Source organism: Grammomys surdaster, unplaced genomic scaffold (assembly GCF_004785775.1).
Source record: "Grammomys surdaster isolate TR1022 unplaced genomic scaffold, NIH_TR_1.0 126612, whole genome shotgun sequence".
Lineage (NCBI taxonomy): Eukaryota > Metazoa > Chordata > Mammalia > Rodentia > Muridae > Grammomys > Grammomys surdaster.
Window position 1 is genome coordinate 76,758 of NW_021621401.1, and position 18,408 is coordinate 95,165.

The 18,408-nt window shown below is 50.3% G+C and overlaps 1 protein-coding gene across 3 annotated transcripts in view; it reads right to left on the bottom strand.

The window, feature by feature from the left end:
* The window catches only part of Fbxl16 (F-box and leucine rich repeat protein 16), a 12,714-nt gene extending 5,636 nt beyond the window's left edge, over window positions 1-7,078 (bottom strand). Inside the window, exon 1 of one of the 3 annotated variants that reach the window (XM_028760892.1) lies at window positions 6,777-7,078. The gene's annotated coding sequence lies outside the window, so the exon portion shown is untranslated. Of the gene's footprint in view, window positions 1-6,771 lie in introns of all 3 variants that reach the window. The other 2 variants (XM_028760890.1, XM_028760891.1) reach the window with 2 other exon arrangements.
* Between the last annotated feature and the right edge of the window lie 11,330 nt (window positions 7,079-18,408).

The window sequence follows — 18,408 nt, forward strand, 5'->3', positions numbered from 1 at the left end:
GGGCTACACAGAGAAACCCTGTCTCAAAAAACAAACAAACAAAAAAAACAAAAAGAAGGAAGGAAGGAAGGAAGGAAGGAAGGAAGAAAGAAAGAAAGAAAGAAAGAAAGAAAGAAAGAAAGAAAGAAGGAAGGAAAGGAAGGTGCTTGAATAGCCCTCAGAGTCACAGACCAGCTCTCCAAAATCCATGCATCTAGCCAGATAGTGGTGGCACATGTCTTTAATACCAGCACTTGGGAGGCAAAGACAGGCAGATCTCTGAGTTCAAGACCAGCCTGGTCTATACAGAGAGTTTGAGGACAGGCAGGGCTACCCAGAGAAACCCTGTCTCGAAGGAAAAAAAAAATCTGTGCACCTATAAAATGCTCAGGGATCTTCCCTGTATAGTTGACTGTGGTACCAGCAGAGTGCTACTTGGACACATGCTTTTTCATATTAAAAAAAATTATGTAAGTGTCTTCTTGCATGTGTGCATGTGTATCACATATACATCTGTGGGATTCAGAAGAGGACATCAGATCCCCTGGAATGGAGTTACAGGCCCCCAGGTCCTCTATAAAAGCAGCAAGTACTCTTAACCACTGAGCCACCTCTCCAGCCTGCTGAACACATGCTCTAACCACTGAACCATCTCTCTAGCCTGCTAGATACATACTATAATCCCCCACCCAAATCAATGAGGACAGTGCTATGTTTTTTTCTGTACAGCCAAGGAAGTAGAGTAGAGGCCAAGGTAGAGGCCAAGGCCAAGTGAACTGTCTGTTCATGGCCGATAGTTAAGGGATAGAGCTAAAGTTTGGATTAGAGCTGAAGGAGGAAGGTCATGTGGAAGGCCAGGGTGACCTGTCCACAGAGCAGGTCTGGATCACTCCTCTCTCCATTTCCCTCAGACTCCCAGGCCTGTGACTGGGTGGCAGAGGACATTGTGAATGGAAAGCACGGAGGGAAAGAGCAGTGAGACTATTATAATGCCACGATTGTCTGCTCTGCATTCCAGATATCACATCCACCACCACCCAACATCCAGAGGGAGGTGGTTTTTCCATGGGTTTCACCTGCAGATGAAATACTCAATGCAGCACTCAAAACACACTCAAGTGCAACACTCTGGACTCCAGATGGCCCCTTCTATGAATGAGTGCTCTTGGCTAGCCTCTGGTAGTTCCATTTCCTCAACATGAAACCTGGGAGGTGACATCACAGATTCCTTCCTGTAGGAGGGATTTACAGTCTACGGTAGGGTAAGTCCTGAGTCCCAGAGCTAACCCAAGGGCAAGGCAGGGTCTCCCTTCCTGTGTGTATAGGTGATCCCAGGATGAACTGGATGTACATGTAAGCTGTCAGCTTCCTGTCCCACAATCTCCAGGGAGTCAGCAAAAGCTTCTTCTAGGCCCTCTGTCATACCCTCATACCTGGCTTTGGTGGCTCATAGCCTTGCCAGGGAGCCTGGCACAATACCAATCTTCCTAAGGGGTGGGCACTGGACTACACAAACCCTCAGACAAGAAAGACTCATGTTATCCTTTAGGCTGAGATCCCTTTTCTGGAGCTACAGGCCAAGGAAATTGGCCATTCCTTCTTATACTCTGGCTGGACACAAAAGATGTGGAACTACTGTCTACCTTTATTTGCAATTCTGTCTTGATGGTTCCCTATACTGCACAGGCAACCTGTGCCAGTTTCCCACCTCTGGGGAGGGAAGAACCCTGAGTTAGGTTCTCCCCAGAACATGGTTCTCATGACCAGCAACACAGCTCTGTGTCTAAGGATGGCCATTGGCAGTCCACCCTGGGACCTCAGTGCTATCTCTCTATTACTCCCCTTCTTAGTATGACTTGTAAGACCTGGGTAGTAGGCCAGTTTTTCCCTAAAGGTTTCCAGACCTTAGTTGCTCTTTTGTGCTCAAGAACAGGCAATAGCAGCCACGAAATAGCCAGTATAGCAAGTAGCAATGCTAACACTTGCCAAATGCATACTGGGTCAGACACATATTTCAACTTCACAGCAGCTATACCTGTGTAGGGATGGCCACTATTGTTATTCCGCTCTTTATACAAGGAACCTGAGGCTCTGAAGAGTTATAGTTTGCATGCTACGGTAAGGCAAGCCTAAAGTGTGGTTACCCCAGTTCCCTGGGAGCAATATAGGGAAGCCGGCCCAATACAGGGATGCAGGACAGCAGCATCCATGATGGGAAAGGATGAGATTCTTCCTTATGTGCTCCGATTCTTATCCAGCACCACCCACATTCCTGAGAACTGTGCTGAGGATGGAGAGACAGCCCCAGCCAGAAACATATCCCTAAGTCGCGGTCTACGTCTAGACTGCCCATTGAGCCTCAGCCACTAGGCGCAGACTCAGCTCTCTCGGAACCCCGCGAGCAGCACCACGGACAGCTCCAGCGCTCATTAGGGTCAGCCGGGCTTTCTGCACCAGAGACACTGGAGCGGAGGAGGAATGATGGTGGCTCCGGCAAACTCAGCTCCACAGGAAGAGGCAGGGGGAGAAGCCGCCCGCTTGGCTAGGATCTGGAGGAGGCTGCGGAGGCGGTGCCAGGGGAGAAATAATCCAAGAGCTGTGCCGATTTAGGCTGAAAATGCTCCCAGCCGCGGGTGTGCACGTGGAGCGCCTGAGTTGCTGGAGGTTGGGGGGAGATGCACGTGGATGCCCCGGGCATCTGCGGGGCTCCTTTCTGCCCCTCACTGCAGCTATGGAAACTCACGTTTTCAGAAGCACAAGATCTCCTTCCCACCTTCCAGACTTAGGTCATGTAGGTGAAACCAGGTCAGATTCAGTGTCTAATTCCCCCATCCAGGGCCCTGCCTTTCGTGGAAGCTGCATCTTCACAGAGGCAACCTTGCTTTATGCTTAGAGAGGTTCTCACTTATTCTCTCTCTAGTGGCATTAACCAAGCCTGAAAACCCCCTTTACTGTGGTCCAAAGATGGAAACAGTTACACTTGAGCTCAAGGGCTGAGGCGTTCAGAGAAAGATGAGCAAACACTGGAAGAATGGAGCCTTCCTGCCAGGTGAGCAAGAGGTTATTGAGGGGTTCCAGCAAGGATCACTCCACCTGGCCCCACTATCTCTCCAGATGACCTAGGGTCTGCTCCCAGGTAGCATTACGTAGCTGAGGCTGGCCTTGTATTTACAGCTATCCTGCTGTATTACAGATATGCACTGCCATGTCCAGCTAGAGTTCCTTCATGATTCTGCAACTCCTCTCTCTATCCAGGGTGGCTCCTGCAGCCCACTTCTTAGGAGGGGGGATGGATCAGTGGTTGCCTTTTCCTTCACAGACAAATGCCTCAGGAGCTAATACTGGAGGAGAGGCCTTCTGGAATGATGGATGAGCAGGCACAGCAATCAGTCCCAGGCCTAGTGTGTCCTGTGCTTGGTTTGGAGTGGAATTCTGGGTCATCTCTAGACTACAGAGGAGCTTGAGATCCCTGTGTTCATCCTGGGCAAGGAAGGGATGATGACAACTTCCTCAGCCCAAGCCTCATCAAAGTGCTCCTGAGCAGAGCTGACTAGGTGCTCCCTGGGAGAGCAGTCTTTGCCCTCTCTAGAAGACTCATTGTGGAGATAAGGAACATGGATGGTACAATGGGTCTCCTGGGAAAGTTCCAGTACTTGGTGGTTTCCAGATTGACATTCCACAGAGTCTGATACTAAGCCATGAGCACTTGCCTCTTTGTGTATCCAGTCATCAAAATAGTCTCATGGCCTCGTCTCCAGCCATGACTTCTTCCCCAGCCAGACCTCTGTCCTTCATTCCTCTTCTCCTTCACCTGGCCAAATGGTGGTCCCCTGATTGTCCCATAGGCTTTCTCAAAGCAGATGATTGCTGCCTGCCTCCAATGATAGGATCCGCTAGCGCTCTGAAAAAGCACCTCCAGGTGTTACCCAGAGATGTCATCATTGTCTGTCTCTCCCCCGGCCCAGTAACTCCTTGAAGACAAATAGCACCATGACTGTTTGGCTTCTGGGTACTGCTGAAGGAATGAATGAGAAATGGTCACCCAGACACTCAGGGGTGCAGCTGCCTGAGGCTGAGAGCCTTGACTGGTCAGCAGGGCAGGAGAAGCACAAGAACTTAACTCCAGCTATGCTTGTGGTCACTATGTGTACAGAAGAAATTAGATTGGTGTCAGCACCTGGCTCCCCAGACCCTGTGATCTTGAGGTGCAGGTACTGGGGGAGAGGAGATCTTTTGGCTAAGTCCTTCTTCTGGAGTTTCATGGCTAAGGAATCTGACTGACTGACCCCTAAAATCTGGCCTGATCCTAGAAGAAAGGGACAGGAATCACCAAGGAGATGGAAAGAGGAAGCCCCAGTCTGTTTTCCTCCAGCATTCCTCCCTCTTTTCTTCCTAGAGCACCACTAGTCAAAACAAGGCTGAGAGAAGGGTCTTCCTGATGCTGCATAAAACTGCCACTTGTCTTAAGACCCCAAACACTCAGACCAGGACCACATCTGTTGTATCTCCTGTCTTTTTCTTTTGCTTCACTGGGTCCTGTGTTTTCCTATTATCTGACTAGGGGCTTCCGCACACAGCTCTCATCCAGCAGGTCCCTGACATTACCCTGAAATCTTAAAGACCGCCAACTACACACCCACCAATGTCTCAGCCCTCAACACTCTCAGTCTAGGGGCTCTTCCCCTGTCTCTGACATCTCTGGGAGCACAGGTCAGGATGAAGGCCACCTTGGAGGCTGGTTCCTGGCCTGCATAGAACCCGCCCTGATCAGCTCCTCATGCTTGAAAAAGATAACCAAAACATCCATATCAAGTTCAGTCTGTAGTGGCAGCCCCACGGACTTCGGTGACAACCAAGGTATCTGAGATTTGGGGCACAGTACAAGCAACATGTTCTGTGACAACGCTGTGACTCAGGCACGTTCACATCCCTGCCACTTTGCACGTGTCAACCGCAGCACTTTTATTCCACCCCCTGCTGGAGCTGCTTCTGGGGGTGTACCAGGGATTTAGGGATAGGAAGACCCTTGGCCCAGGAGGTAGATAGGCCCAGGTTGAACCCAAGTCATTGCTCCAAGAGATTCAGACTCTGTGACCAAGCTAAGGGCCAAAGACCACAAGGCACCGGGGAATAGATGTCAGGCTTCAGCTTATCACATCCCCCCACCCCGTGTTCTAAAGAATTTGAGACCTTCAAGACCGAGGCCCCAGGCTAGACATCTGCCAAAATGAGGCCCACCTGCACTCTCTCCAGCCTGTTTGGCCATCTGACCACTAATGGGGACAGTTCAGGGCTGCTCACTGGCCTCCCAGACCTTGCTTTGCTGCCTCCCACACCCTTCCCCATGCCAGTCCTGGAAGGTACATCAGTGGCTCTCAGACATGAAGAGTTATGGTCAGGAAAGTTGAGTGCTGCCCACCAGAAGCCCCTGCCTCTGTCTCTGGGATACACCTCTCTCAATCTCTCAGGGCTTCCTGGGTCTAGATCCCTTTTACCTAGAAGCACTTGTTTTAACTTCAGCCCTGGGAGGACAGGCCCCATTCAGGTGTATTTGGGAGAACAGGTGAGTGTATATGTATCCCGGGCTTACAGTAAAGGTGACTGAGGAGGCAAAGAGTGAGGATGGCAGGAAATGAGGGAGCTCAATCTTGGGGTATCTCAGCACCAACCATGTTTTCAACCTTGACTTTCCCTCTCTCCTCCCAATGACTCCCAGCCTGGCCTTCAGACCATGTCTAGGCAGGACATCGAGGCTCCACCATGCCTCTGACCTGATCTAGGCAGCCCCTAGTCATCTAGGCTCCTGTCCCAACAAAGCCCCCCACCCCTCCCCGCTGCTGCTCTGAGGCTGCTGTCCAGCACTTCATCAAAGTGTTGGGCTGGCATAGAGGGTCCTGTGTCCAAAGGGGCAGCAGGGAGGCCTGAGAAGACCCTGGTCAGTGGGCCATGGGACAAGATGGCAGTGAAAGTCAGGCCTCCAGGAGGGAGCAGGTGAAGTGGCATCTGCCATCTGCTCCTGGGAGGTCAGCTGCCGCCTGCCTCAGGCTGGGAGGGGCTAGCAAGGAGGGCTGCTAGGCCAGATCCAGGCCTCAACAGTGCAGCCTCCTCTCCTGAGATGAAAGGTGGGGAGGATTCCCCACTGACCTAACATCCCAGTAGAACATGGAAGCCCTGCTCGACAATCTCAGGATGCCCATTCCTCATTTTGAAGCCTTTCAATCTTGGCCAAGGCCCATTTTCTTTTTCTAGAACCAAAGACATGCCAGCCCACTCCCTGGTATAGAGCTGTGGGCGGCAGCTCTATACCAGCTCATGTCCAGAAGGTGTCCAGGACCCCTAAGCCACATAGCCACATGGCTCCTCCCTTTTAATTGTATCAACACCTGTCACGTCCTCCAGTCCGCCGGAGGCTCATAGGGCTGGAGTGGGGAGAGCCCAGAGCCAAGCCAAGAGGAGTGGGGGCTGACGGCCTGCAATTCCGAGTCCTCGCAGCCACCGTGCTTCCTCTCAGCAATTCCGTGGTACCGAGATACAGCCTGGCCAAGCTGTCGGTAGCGAGCGGGGCGCAATCAGGCCGGCCGCTGGGGTTAGGGGCTGCGGAACCGCTGGCCCAGCGGCCGGAGGGTGAGGTGGGGAAGGGGCTGCGATTACGTAAGCCCTGCTCAGGCGGCGGCGGCCGCGGCGCAGTCCCAAGTCCCCACCCCGCCCCCTCCTCATTGTAGCCTTCGCGGAGGCAGTGGCTCGACCTGGACCCTCCCCTCCCCGCAGCCTGCCGCGCGCGCAGACACACACCTTACCTCGGCCAGGGCTTCTGGCTCATGCCACGCTGTCCGCCGGGCGACCTCGCGTCATGGGGAGCCCAGCACCCGAGCCGCCGAGCGCAGAGGCGGCCGAGGTGCTGGACTGGTTAGCAGGGCCCGACTGCGCCCCGCGCCCGGCGCCCCGCACCAGGGCCCTCTCGGCAGAGTCCGGAGCGGAGCTCCCCGGTGGGAGAGGATCGCCCGCCCTGAGCCTCCCACCGGGGAGGCTGAGGCTGTGCCCAGATAAATAAGGCCGCTTTGCAGGGAACCCGGCGGGCGCCTCCTCCCTCCCCTTCCCCTCCTCCCTGCGCTCCTCCTCCGCGCTCCTCCCCGCGCTCCTCCGCGGCCGCCGCCGGCGCCGCGCCTGCCCCCCGCCCGGCCCTTAAGAGCCGCGCCCTCGCGCGCTCCCGGCGTCCGGACCAATCCCGGTTCTAGAGTCAGGCTGAGGTGTCGAGAATCCCCAGCCCCGCCCCGCCCCGGTCCGCTCTGCGCGCTCCCGGTGCGGTACGGACGGGCACGCGCCAGGCGCCAGCACCCGCTCGGAGGCCGATGTTCGCACAATAACAAACCCGGTAGGCCGCGCGGCCGGGAGGACAGGGCGCGCGGCCGAAGAGCAGCTTCGAGTGGCCCATCTGCACGAAGTGGTGGCGACCCAGAATCCTGCCAGCTGAGGAGAATTGGGGTCCTTGGCGCGAGCGGTTGGCAGTGGGCTTCCGGATCCTGCGCAGATGCAGCTGGCCCTATATGCCCTTGCTTGGATTGCCACCTGTGAGGGCGAGGAAAGGGAGACCGAGTGGGGACATCGACATCGTCGCACCTCCACACACACCCTCTCCGCATGACGCAGGAGAAGCCTCTAGGATCTCATAGCCCTTCCGTTCCTGTTGCGAGTCAGGCTGAAGAATCTCTGTTCGGGGTGACATAGTCACACACTTGCAAGCAAGTGACTAAAGCCAGCATCAGTGAAAACACAAGACAGTGGAGTGATAGTGGGGAGGGGTTACTTCTGACAATGTCACAAACGATCTGAGACGCCCCCTCGCACTGGGTAGGGATGGTTCAAGAAGGGACACACAAAGATCCAATGGCCTTAAGGAGTTCCACAGGTTCCCTCTGGGATGAAGTAGAGGTCAGGTGGTGGCAGCCTGTATGGCCCAGGGCGGGTGGTTTGTGTAAAAAGACCCATTAAGAGCTGCTGGAGAACCAGGCCTGCCAGCAGGCTAATGAAACCCCAATCTGGGGTCTCTCTTAGCAGCAGAAACAACAGATGTTGGGACAGCAGAGCAGTGTCTTGGAAGGGAGGAGCTTCAGGGTGGGGTGTCCTCAGACTGGATTAAGAAGGAGAATCCTGGGAATGATGTGAGGCCTAGGGGCAGTAAGAAAGGGCAGTAAGCTGGGCTCTAGCTGGTGTGTGTGTGTATGTGTGTGTGTGTGTGTGGTGTGAGTGTGTGTGTGTGAGAGAGAGACAGAGACAGAGACAGAGAAACAGGCTGATATTAGAATCCTCTTCTATCACTTTTTTTTTTTTTTTCGAGACAAGGTTTCTCTGTGTAGCCCTGGCTGTCCTGGAACTCACTCTGTAGACCAGGCTGGACTCGAACTCAGAAATTCACCTGCCTCTGCCTCCCAAGTGCTGGAATCAAAGGCGTACCCCACCACTGTCCGGCTCTACCACTTTTTAAAAATTATATATTTTATGTATGTGAGTACACTGTAGCTGTCTTCAGACAGACCAGAAGAGGGCATCAGATCCCATCATAGATGGATGTGAGCCGCCATGTGGTTACTGGGAATTGCACTCAGGACCTCTGGAAGAGCAATCAGTGCTCTTAATCTCTCAGCCATCTCTCCAGTCCCTCTTCTACCCCTCTTTACTCTGTTTTTTTCTTTTCTTTTTCTTTTTTGAGACATTTATATTAGACTGCCTGACCTACAGGTCTCCGGGACGCTAATGACCTGTCCCTCAGAACTCAGGTGGGCACTTCACCCACAGAACTGTCCCCTGGCCTATCACCCTTCCCCTACCCCACCGCCATTTTCTTTTTCTTTTTTTTCTTTTGTGTGCATTCTCTCATTGGTTTGGACCTGATCAAGTAGGCTGGGCTGGCTGGTCACTGAGACCCAAGGATATACCTGTGTTGACCTTCCTAGTACTGAGGTTACAGCCACATGCCACAGAGTTCAGCTTTATTTATTTATTTTTTTTAATTTTTAAATGCACTTTGGGGATAGAACTCAGGACCCTGTGCTTGCAAGACAAACACTTTGCTGACTGATCTCTCTCCAAGGCCCTGACAGTCTTTAACAGGGTGAGTCATTGTTCTTACAGGAGGGGCCTTGAGTCCAGCTTTCCACAGCCAGGATTGGGGCAGGCACGTGTCACCATATTGCCTGGGTATGGATCAGAGATGGTGGATCGGCATGCGGCAGATGTGAGCAACCAGACTATGTTCCTCCCACTTCTCTAATTGTTGTCCTTGGTCAGATGGCCCACGGGTGGTGGCATGGGTTCTTGGGCAGAGGGTGCTGTGTGGCAATTGTGGAGGACAGAAAGGCTCTGCACACATGGAGAATCCAGGAAAGTTGAACACACAGCTTACCTCTTTGGTGGAACGAGGTGCACAGCTGCTCTTCCTAGCTGGTCTACAGCCTGGTGATCCTTCACTGTCTGATGGACAGGCTCTGTCCCTGTCTCCCGGAATTGACTTATCTCAGAACCTTTCCCCTTAAAACCATTACTTATAGGCCATAAAACGCATTATTATGAGCGATGTCACTTGTGTTTGACAACAGCCTAGATTAGATGACTTCGGTATTATTTTAGGGCCAGTCCAATTCTGGCATTACATTTATCTCAGTCTTATTTATTTATTTATCTATTGTATATGAGTACACCGTAGCTGTCTTCAGACACACCAGAAGAGGGCATCGGATCCCGTTATAGATGGTTGTGAGCCACCATGTGGTTGCTGAGAATTGAACCCAGGACCTCTGAAAGTACAGTCAGTGCTCTTAACTGCTGAGCCATCACTCCAGCCTCAGCAGTACCCATTCTTCTGAAAGAAACCAGATGTACATTGTAAAGAATCTCAGTGCAAGCGTGTCTTAAACCATTATGCACTTGGGACTGAGTTAATTGAATCTTTTATCTGAATATTTTTTCCCCAAAATTGTGCTGTGCTTAAATGTGGCTAAAGTAAAATGATGTGGGCCAGACTCTAGAAGCTTTGGTCCAGCGCTGGTTACAGTCAAATCGCTCTGAGCTGAGTTTCATTCTTGCTCATGCTGATTGGTTTTGCTCTGCCTGCTATAAATCCTACAGGGGAATCACTACACTGGTATGCATTCCTTGGCTGGGGTATATAGGATGAGAACACTCAAGTATAAAGGTGGGTGTGAAGAAGGCCTAGGCACGCAGTGGCCCTGTATTTTGAGAACATAACAATGAGGGCTTTTAGGAGGTTATTGAGCACTGATCTGGGAGCCTTTCCTGTCTCCTCAAATGGCCCACCTGCTTCCCTCTATCTCTGCCATCCTCCTCAGATCAGGAACCTATTTCTCTCCATGTCATCAGAAGCTTCCTGCTTACTGGTCTCTCCCCACCCCCGCTGTATCTTCTCCCCAGGGATCTCAGGAGTCAGTTGGCATGCATTAATGGTCTGTCTCTCTCTCTCTCAGGCAGCTATCTCCTCAGCTGTGGTCTGTAAGACCCTTGTTCCTTTGGGCTGTATGCCAGCTAGGAGGGCACCACCGCCCTCATGTGCAGCACCTCTCTCACCTGGCACTTCATCTGAAATGGCCTCTTGTCACCTGCCCCTGAATGAATCTATTTGACTCTGAAACTTGGCAAATATCCTCCCTAGAAGCTTCCATTTCCATGTCTTTTCCAAACACCAAGAGCCCCTCTTCTCAGCCTGGGCCCACTAGCTCTCTGATGGTACAGTTAGAGTGAGCTGTTGGCTAGCACACACTTAGAGGGCTAGGGTGGGGTTTCCTGGGCACCCAGGGGAGCACAGGGGAAGTTCACACACACCAGTGGTCATGGGGATAGGGAAGCTGGCTTTGCAGCACCTTCCATGGAGGATTCCTGCTCCCCAGAGGACACTTTAGAACATCTCACATCCTGAGAGAACTATGTCAGACAATGTCCAACTGGATGCACAGGGGACTTTCGTCTCCTCCACAGAATATGGGGTAGCATGTAGGGCCAGTTCAGCCAGGATGTTCTCTTCCCAGGTTAGTCTTCAGGGATCGATATTGGAGCATCTATCAATTTGATTCCTAAGGGCACATGGAGTATCTCTCATTGGAGCACCCCTCAAGAGAAGCACTCTCACTTGGAGCACCCCCATCCGGAGGACCCCTCGTTTAAAACACCAACTGAGCACCTTTGAACCAGAACACAACTTAGCTGGAGAACCCTTCACCTGGAGTGCCCTCAGTGGGAGTGCTTATTACCTGGAACACCTTTACCTGGAACGGTTCTCATTTGGAGCACCCCTCTCTTGAGACACCCCTCTTCTAAGCCTATTCTTACCTTCCCCACCCTTATCTTGATGTCAGAGCAGAGAAGACTGTCTCCTATCCAGGCTTCTAAGGTCCAACTCTACAGCCATGGGGTAGATAAAGACTAGTGCTGCTGGTACATTTGGCTCAGAGAGACAGGGCGGAGGAAGCATCATGGGACCACCCCTAAACCTAGAGTGAGAGCTCTATATGCTCTCTAAGTCTCACCATGAGAGGTCCCCAGGCACGTCCTTTCGAGGCTCTAGTGTGGAGAGAGTGCTGGGGACACATGTGGCTGAGTCAAATCTTCCCCAGGCCATTCCCCTCACTTCTGGGAAATGTGACTGGGCTGAAAGGAGGAATGCCCTGAGTGTTTTAGCACAGTATTGGTGGGGAGTGACCCCTTCAGTCGAGTCGTCCTGAGGCCAGATAGGTACTTTGTACCCCTGATCCTCTACCCTCTTTTCTTATCTCTCCCTCCTTACTTAGCCTGCGCCCTCTTCCATTTCTCTTCCTGTCCCCATCTATACTCCTCTGCCATTTCGTTTTCCTCTACCCAGTCCCTGCCGAGAGTCAGAGGCTGAAGAGCACCAGAGAGAAACGGGTGGGATATCTGTCGCCTGCCTGCCCTGACGACAGGGTGAGCATTGAGGTTCTCTGCTGGCCTCTGCTCTGGCCTGGCCCTGCCCCCTGTCAAGACTGGGGATGACTCAGGGCCCAGCTGTCACCTCAGCAGCACGAGTCGCCTAGTGATGGCGGTCTCCCGGCAACGGTCGTCTCCTAGCAATGGGATATTTTCCCCTGGCCCTGGCTGGAGCCAGTGGCTATTTATAGCTCAGTTTCAAATCAATCAGCAGCTGCATTTTAGGCTCCTCAAGAGATGCAAGGTGTTGGGGGGGGTGTGTGCTTCTCGGAAAATGAAAACACACAGAGATAGGAACCTCAGCGCCTGACCCCTGAAGTGCCAGGCGGATGGGGGATGCATCTAGATCCCACGGGAATGGGTGGAAACCTGAGACTTCTTGAGAGCTGGCGGCTATGATTATATCCTGGATGAGGTCTCTGTGCTCAAGGGACTGATGGCTGAATCACCCTGAAATTACCCAGGTCCAGCTGGGTAGAGCAGCAGAAAGCAATGTCCACGGTACGGCCACGGTTGCACTTTGCTGGTGCCCCCTGCCCATCGTTATAGGAGCTGTCTCCCCTATTTCCACCTTGCAGCTCCATCCAGCAGGGTACATACTCAGTCCTGGCTATAATCCTGGTGCCACAGGCTCACTAAGGGACACAGGAAGGCACTCGGGTCACCTATATCTAGCCTCCATCTGGCTTCAAATGGAATTTGAGGTCTGTGAAAGAGGGAGTCTTGGGCAAGTGGGAAACTTGTTCCCCCTTTCTCACAAGATCAAGGGGTAACTCAGACTCACCCTCTGCCAGGAGGTCAGGAAGCTGGCCCTGCCATCCTTCCCGTCTATATCTGTGGTTGTGTTTGCTCACATCTCCATGGGCCCGGAACCTTTGGCTTTCTAATCCCTGTCAACTCTCCTCACTTGTAGCCGTCCCCAAATCGCTCCATTGCATGGCCCGCTCATCGGGAGCCAGCCGCACATCTCCCATCAGCTCTTCTGCTGAATGTTTGGGCTGCTTAGCCTCTACTCTGCTCAGGGGCAAGCACACTGCAGATACATCATTAATGTCCTCAACCTGCAAAGGCCTGTGCTACAGGGGACAACATGGCTGAAGATGGGGAGCCCGAGTGGTGACACTCATAACAACAGAGGCCTCCACTGTCCTCCCTGCATCCCATGAGGTGCAGTACAAGGCCCTGGGGAAGACAGTACAGGAAACAGGTCTCAGCGTGGTGTTCAGCCTGGACAACCCCTGGCATGGATAGTCTTGGTTGTCAACGTAATACATGTGGGAAAAGAGAATTCAATTGAGAAATTCCCTCCATCAGATTGGCCCGTGAACATGTTTTTGAGGCATTTCCCTGACTCTGAGCACATCTATCTATCTATCTATCTATCTATCCATCCATCTATCATCCATCCAACCATTAGTCAATCATAATAATAAAAGAAAATGAAACATTTTCCTTCCTTCCCTCTTTCTTTCTCTCTCTCCCTCTCTCCCTCTCTTTCTTTCTTTCTTTCTTTCTTTCTTTCTTTCTTTCTTTCTTTCTTTCTTTCTTGTTGCTTTTGTTTTTCTCTTGTTTTTAGATACAGTCTTTCACTGTGTAGTCCTGGCCATTCTGGAACTCAGTTCTGTAAACCAGGCTGGCTTTGAACTTGAAGAGATCCACATGCCTCTGCCTCCTGAGTGCTGGGATTAAAGGCTTGTGCCATCACCATCTGGTTGAGATCCATTCCTTAAGGTGAGTATAAACAGCTAAGGGTTCCCTGAGATTTGGGATGCTCTCATTTATCCGTTTGCTCATTTTCTCTCTGGGTATCTATAAGCACCTATACCAGCTCTGTTGGACTCTGAGGCTAGTTATGGCTTTCTTGGATCTATACCCTCAGGCATCAGACTTCTGGTAGCTAATGATGATGGTCAAGGGTCCCTTTCCCTGACTATTGTGAGAAGTGGCTGGATCTTCTCCCATGGTGATAGAATCATCATGTTTCTAGAAAATGGGAAGGGCAAGTCTAATAGAGAGACTCAGATCAGCCGAGTGCTTCTTTCAGATCAGGTTACCCCTTAGAAGCCCCTTGCTAACCTGTTGGCAACCCCTAGCAGTTATCTCTTCCTGATAGTTGGACTCCTGCTGTTGCCATTGGAGGGTAGGGTGGCCCGTCAGCTCTGAGACTGGCCAGCTCATACCCCATATCACCATTAGAGGGAGCCTAGAGACTACTTTCTGCCTGCGATGAGGAGACGGCCAAAGGATTACCAAAGTTCGCTGCAATCCCTCAGTCCTGGACAGTTGTGCTTGTGGTCACCCCAGGTGTCCTGTGTCCTCGGTACAGGCCATGGCATCTTCTATGCTTTCATCAGCAATGTCATGCCTTCTCTTGTTCTTTTTTTCTATTTCCAATTTTATTTTAAAGTTTTAAAATTACAACCACAGCAATCCCGTTCTCCCCAACCCCTGCACTGATAACACTTATTTAAAGGGGTAGGAAAGTGCTCAAATTTACCATTTTTATTTTTGTCATGCTTTTTCATTGAAAAAAAAATTTTTGGTCTTTCTTTGCCTCTGTCTCCCCAGTGCTGGGATTAAAGGCATGTTTTTTGCTCTTTCGAGATGGAATTTTTCTGTGTAGCCCTGGCTGTCCTGGAACTCACTCTGTAGATCGAGATCTCCTTGCTTCTGACTCCTGAGTGCTAGGATTAAAGGCATGTGTCACCACTGTTTGGCTGAAAATATTTTATTTATTTATTTTTTAAAAGATTTATTTATTTACTTTATGTATATGAGTACACTGTAGCCATCTTTAGATACACCAGAAGAGGGCGTCGGATCCCATTACAGATGGTTGTGAGCCACCATGTGGCTACTGGGAATTGAACTCAAGACCTCTGGAAGAGCAGTCAGTGCTCTTAACCACTGAGACATCCCTCCAGCCCTGAAAATATTTTATTTATGATTTTTTTTACTTTTTTTTTACCTTTAAGTGTGTGTGGTATGTGCGTGTGTGTGCCCGTGTGTGCCTATGCATGCCCATGCATGCATGCATGCGAGTGGATTTGCTTGTGGAGACAAGAGGCATCGAATTCCCTGAAAATGGAGTTTCATGCTGTTGTGATCCTCTTGGTGTGGATCTGGGAGCTTAGGTCCTCTGTAAATGCAGTAACTGCCAAGCCATCTCTCCAGGCCATTTTACTTTATTATTTATTTACTTTTGTTTTTGTTTTGTAGTTTAGACAAGGTCTCTATGTAGTCACTGCTGTCTTAGATTTCTCTAAGTAGATCAGGCTGGCTCTAACTCAGAGATCCTCATATTTCTGACTCCTGAGTGCTGGAATTACAGTTGTGTGCCACTATTTATTGCTTATTTTGTTTGTTTGAGACAGGGTCTCTGAATAGACCTGGCTGTCCTGGAACTCACTATGTAGTCCAAGCTAGCTTTAAACCCACAGAGATCTGCTTCTCTTTGCCTCCAAGTGCTGGGATTAAAGACATGTGCTATTATGCCCAAAATATTACTTATTTTGATACAAGGTCTCACCATGTAACTAGAAGGTCTGGAACTCTCTGCAAAGACACCAATCTAACCTAGACTCATAGAAATCACCAGCCTCTGCCTCTCAAGCACCACTTCAGCTGATGTCTTATTTTTCATTTATTTGTGTGTGTGTGTGTGTGTGTGTGTGTGTGTGTGTGTGCATGTGTCCTATACACGTACGTGTGGGTGCCCCTGGAGGCCTGAAGAAGGCATTGGATCTTCTGGTCTGAAGTGACAGTGGTTGTGAGCCACCAGATATGGGAACTGAACTCAAGTTCTTTGCAAGAACCCCACTTTCTCTTAACTGCTGAGCCATCTCTCCAGCTGCCTTGTTTTCTACTTTTAAAGGACACTATTATTGTTGTTTGGTGCTGGGAATGGAACCCAGGGCCTTGCACATCAGGGCAGCACCTTTTCCTTACCATCCCGACCATCAAGAATGCCATTAAGTGTTAAGAGCTTTTCCCTGTCATGCATCCCATCTGTATTACTGTTTTCCTTGCTGTTGCAAAATACCCAGCAAAAGTGGTTTCATTTCGGCTCACACTGGGAAGGTGTATGGTTCATTAGGTAGGGAAGGCATGGTGCTGGGAGTGTGAGGTGGCTGGTCACACCGCCTCTGTAGTTAGGAAGCAGAGAGCAAGATGAACGTTGGTGCTCAGTGACGGATGGGTATTCATTTCTCAGTTAAACACGCTGGAAACACCCTCATAGACACACACAGAAGATGGTTCCAAATCTAGTAAGGTTGAGAGTGAAGATTAACTTCACAAATTGACCCTTTCCTTGACACCTAGATACATCACATTGAACCGTGACACCTCACTTGTAGTCCTCAAAGACTTGAGGGCATCTCATTATGCATTTGGTTTAATTGTCAGCGTCCTCCAAATCTTAATAGTTCTAACATTGTTCAAAGTCCAAAGTCTCTGCCGAGACTCAAACCAAATTCTTTTTTTTTTTTTTTTTTTTTTTTTGGTTTTTTGAGACAGGGATTCTCTGTATAGCCTTGGCTGTCCTGGAACTCACTCTATAGACCAGGCTGGCCTCGAACTCAGAAATCCGCCTGCCTCTGCCTCCCAAGTGCTGGGACTAAAGGTGTGTGCCACCACCGCCCGGCTACAAGGCAAATTCTTAACTGTGAACTCCTATAAAGTAAAAAAAAAAAAAATAAGTTGCATACTTCTACTATACAATGGCACAGAAGGAATTTTCCTATTCCAAAAGATAGGGATGGGACATGACAAGGAGCTATGAGACCAGAGCAAGACTGAGACTAATCAGAACAAACATCCGAACCCTCACGTCAAGGGCTTATGACAGAATCATCTGGGATTCATTCTATAGAAATAAATTCAAGGTTGCAAAGAAAGAGACCTCCACTCTCACTGAAGTGTTTCAAGAAGGCAAATCTTTCCTGCTGATCAAGAGGAGAGCTGCTCACAGCATGGAGGAGCCAACACAGACAGAGGGATTGGGTTTTATTCTAACTCAGGTGATGACCATGTCTTTTCCCCACTGGCTGGGCTCAACCTCATGGTCTTTAGAGATTGGCTAGGTTTTTGTTTGTTTGTTTGTTTGTTTGTTTGTTTTTGTTTTTGAGACAGAGTTTCTCTGTGTAACAGAGCCGTGACTGTTCTGAAACTAACTACATAGAGCAAGTTGGCCCTGAACTCATAGCGATCTGCCCGCCTCTGCCTCAGGAGTGCTGGGATTAAAGTTGTGTGCCACCTTGCTCAGCCTGAGCTTGGATAGTTTAAAGAGAATCTGTGCAACAAAAATGAAGCTGTAAAAGGTCAACCATTTTAATCCAAGAATATAGGAGGGCCTTTGTGTTTGGTATGGGGGTGGATTCAACCATTTGCATAAAAGTCTAAGCAGCTGAGAATATAAAAAAGATTTGAATTCCTTGCTTTTATAGTACTCCACACTTCTATACTATTTGATAGAAAAGATTCTTATTTAATGTTTCTTACAAATACAGTCACATCACACTTTTTTTTTTTTTTTGGTTTTTCGAGACAGAGTTTCTCTGTGTAGCCCTGGCTGTCCTGAACTCACTCTGTAGACCAGGCTGGCCTCGAACTCAGAAATCCGCCTGCCTCTGCCTCCCAAGTGCTGGGATTAAAGGCGTGCGCCACCACCGCCCGGCTTTCACATCACACTTTTTACCGACCCATTGAGAAAGCTCTGGGTACCTTCACCTTTTGATTGCTATACCTCCTTTTGACTCCCTGGTCTTAGGCAAGGAAGCCGCTGAGCCTTCTCATTGGTCAGAGAGGGCTTGGAGTCAAGGAGAAGATTATCAGTGTTTTAAAGCTCTTCCTTAGGCTGACAGCAGGACCAACTGCTCCCTCACACTGAGACCACTGCGTCTATTCTGTCCATGAGTCCAGGTCCAGGCCAACTGGAGGGGTTTCAAACTGAACCTGGAGGATTCAGAGAGAGAGAAAGATCCTCGGAAACTTTCCAAGGCTCTTCTATCTTCAGTCTCCTCCGCCCTCCCTTTGGTCAGATCCAAAGGACAAGCTGCTCCAAAGAAGCTCTTCCCCTTTGGGGGGTTTCATCGTGGTTTCAGTGTGTTGTTTTAAGAGGTTCTTATGTAGCTCCACACTGGCCTAGAACTCACTATGGAGCCAAGGGTGACCTTGAACATCTGGGCTCCTTCCTTTACTTCCTGCCTGCTGGGATTACAGGCAAGACCCACTACACTCTCAATTTAACATTATTTTGAAGATCAAAGCCGGGGTGTATGCCTGTGTGGTAGGTGCTCTATAACCTAGCCACATCTTCAGACTTCCTGGAATATCTTTCGGATCCCCTTTCAATTCATCTTGACTCTGTAGGGAAGGACGCCCTGTACTATGGCACTGGCAAAAACTTCCAGGCTTTGTTTCCAGTCACGTGAGTCTTCAGGCAGGTCCCCCAGAATGCCTCATTTTTTCGTAGTATTC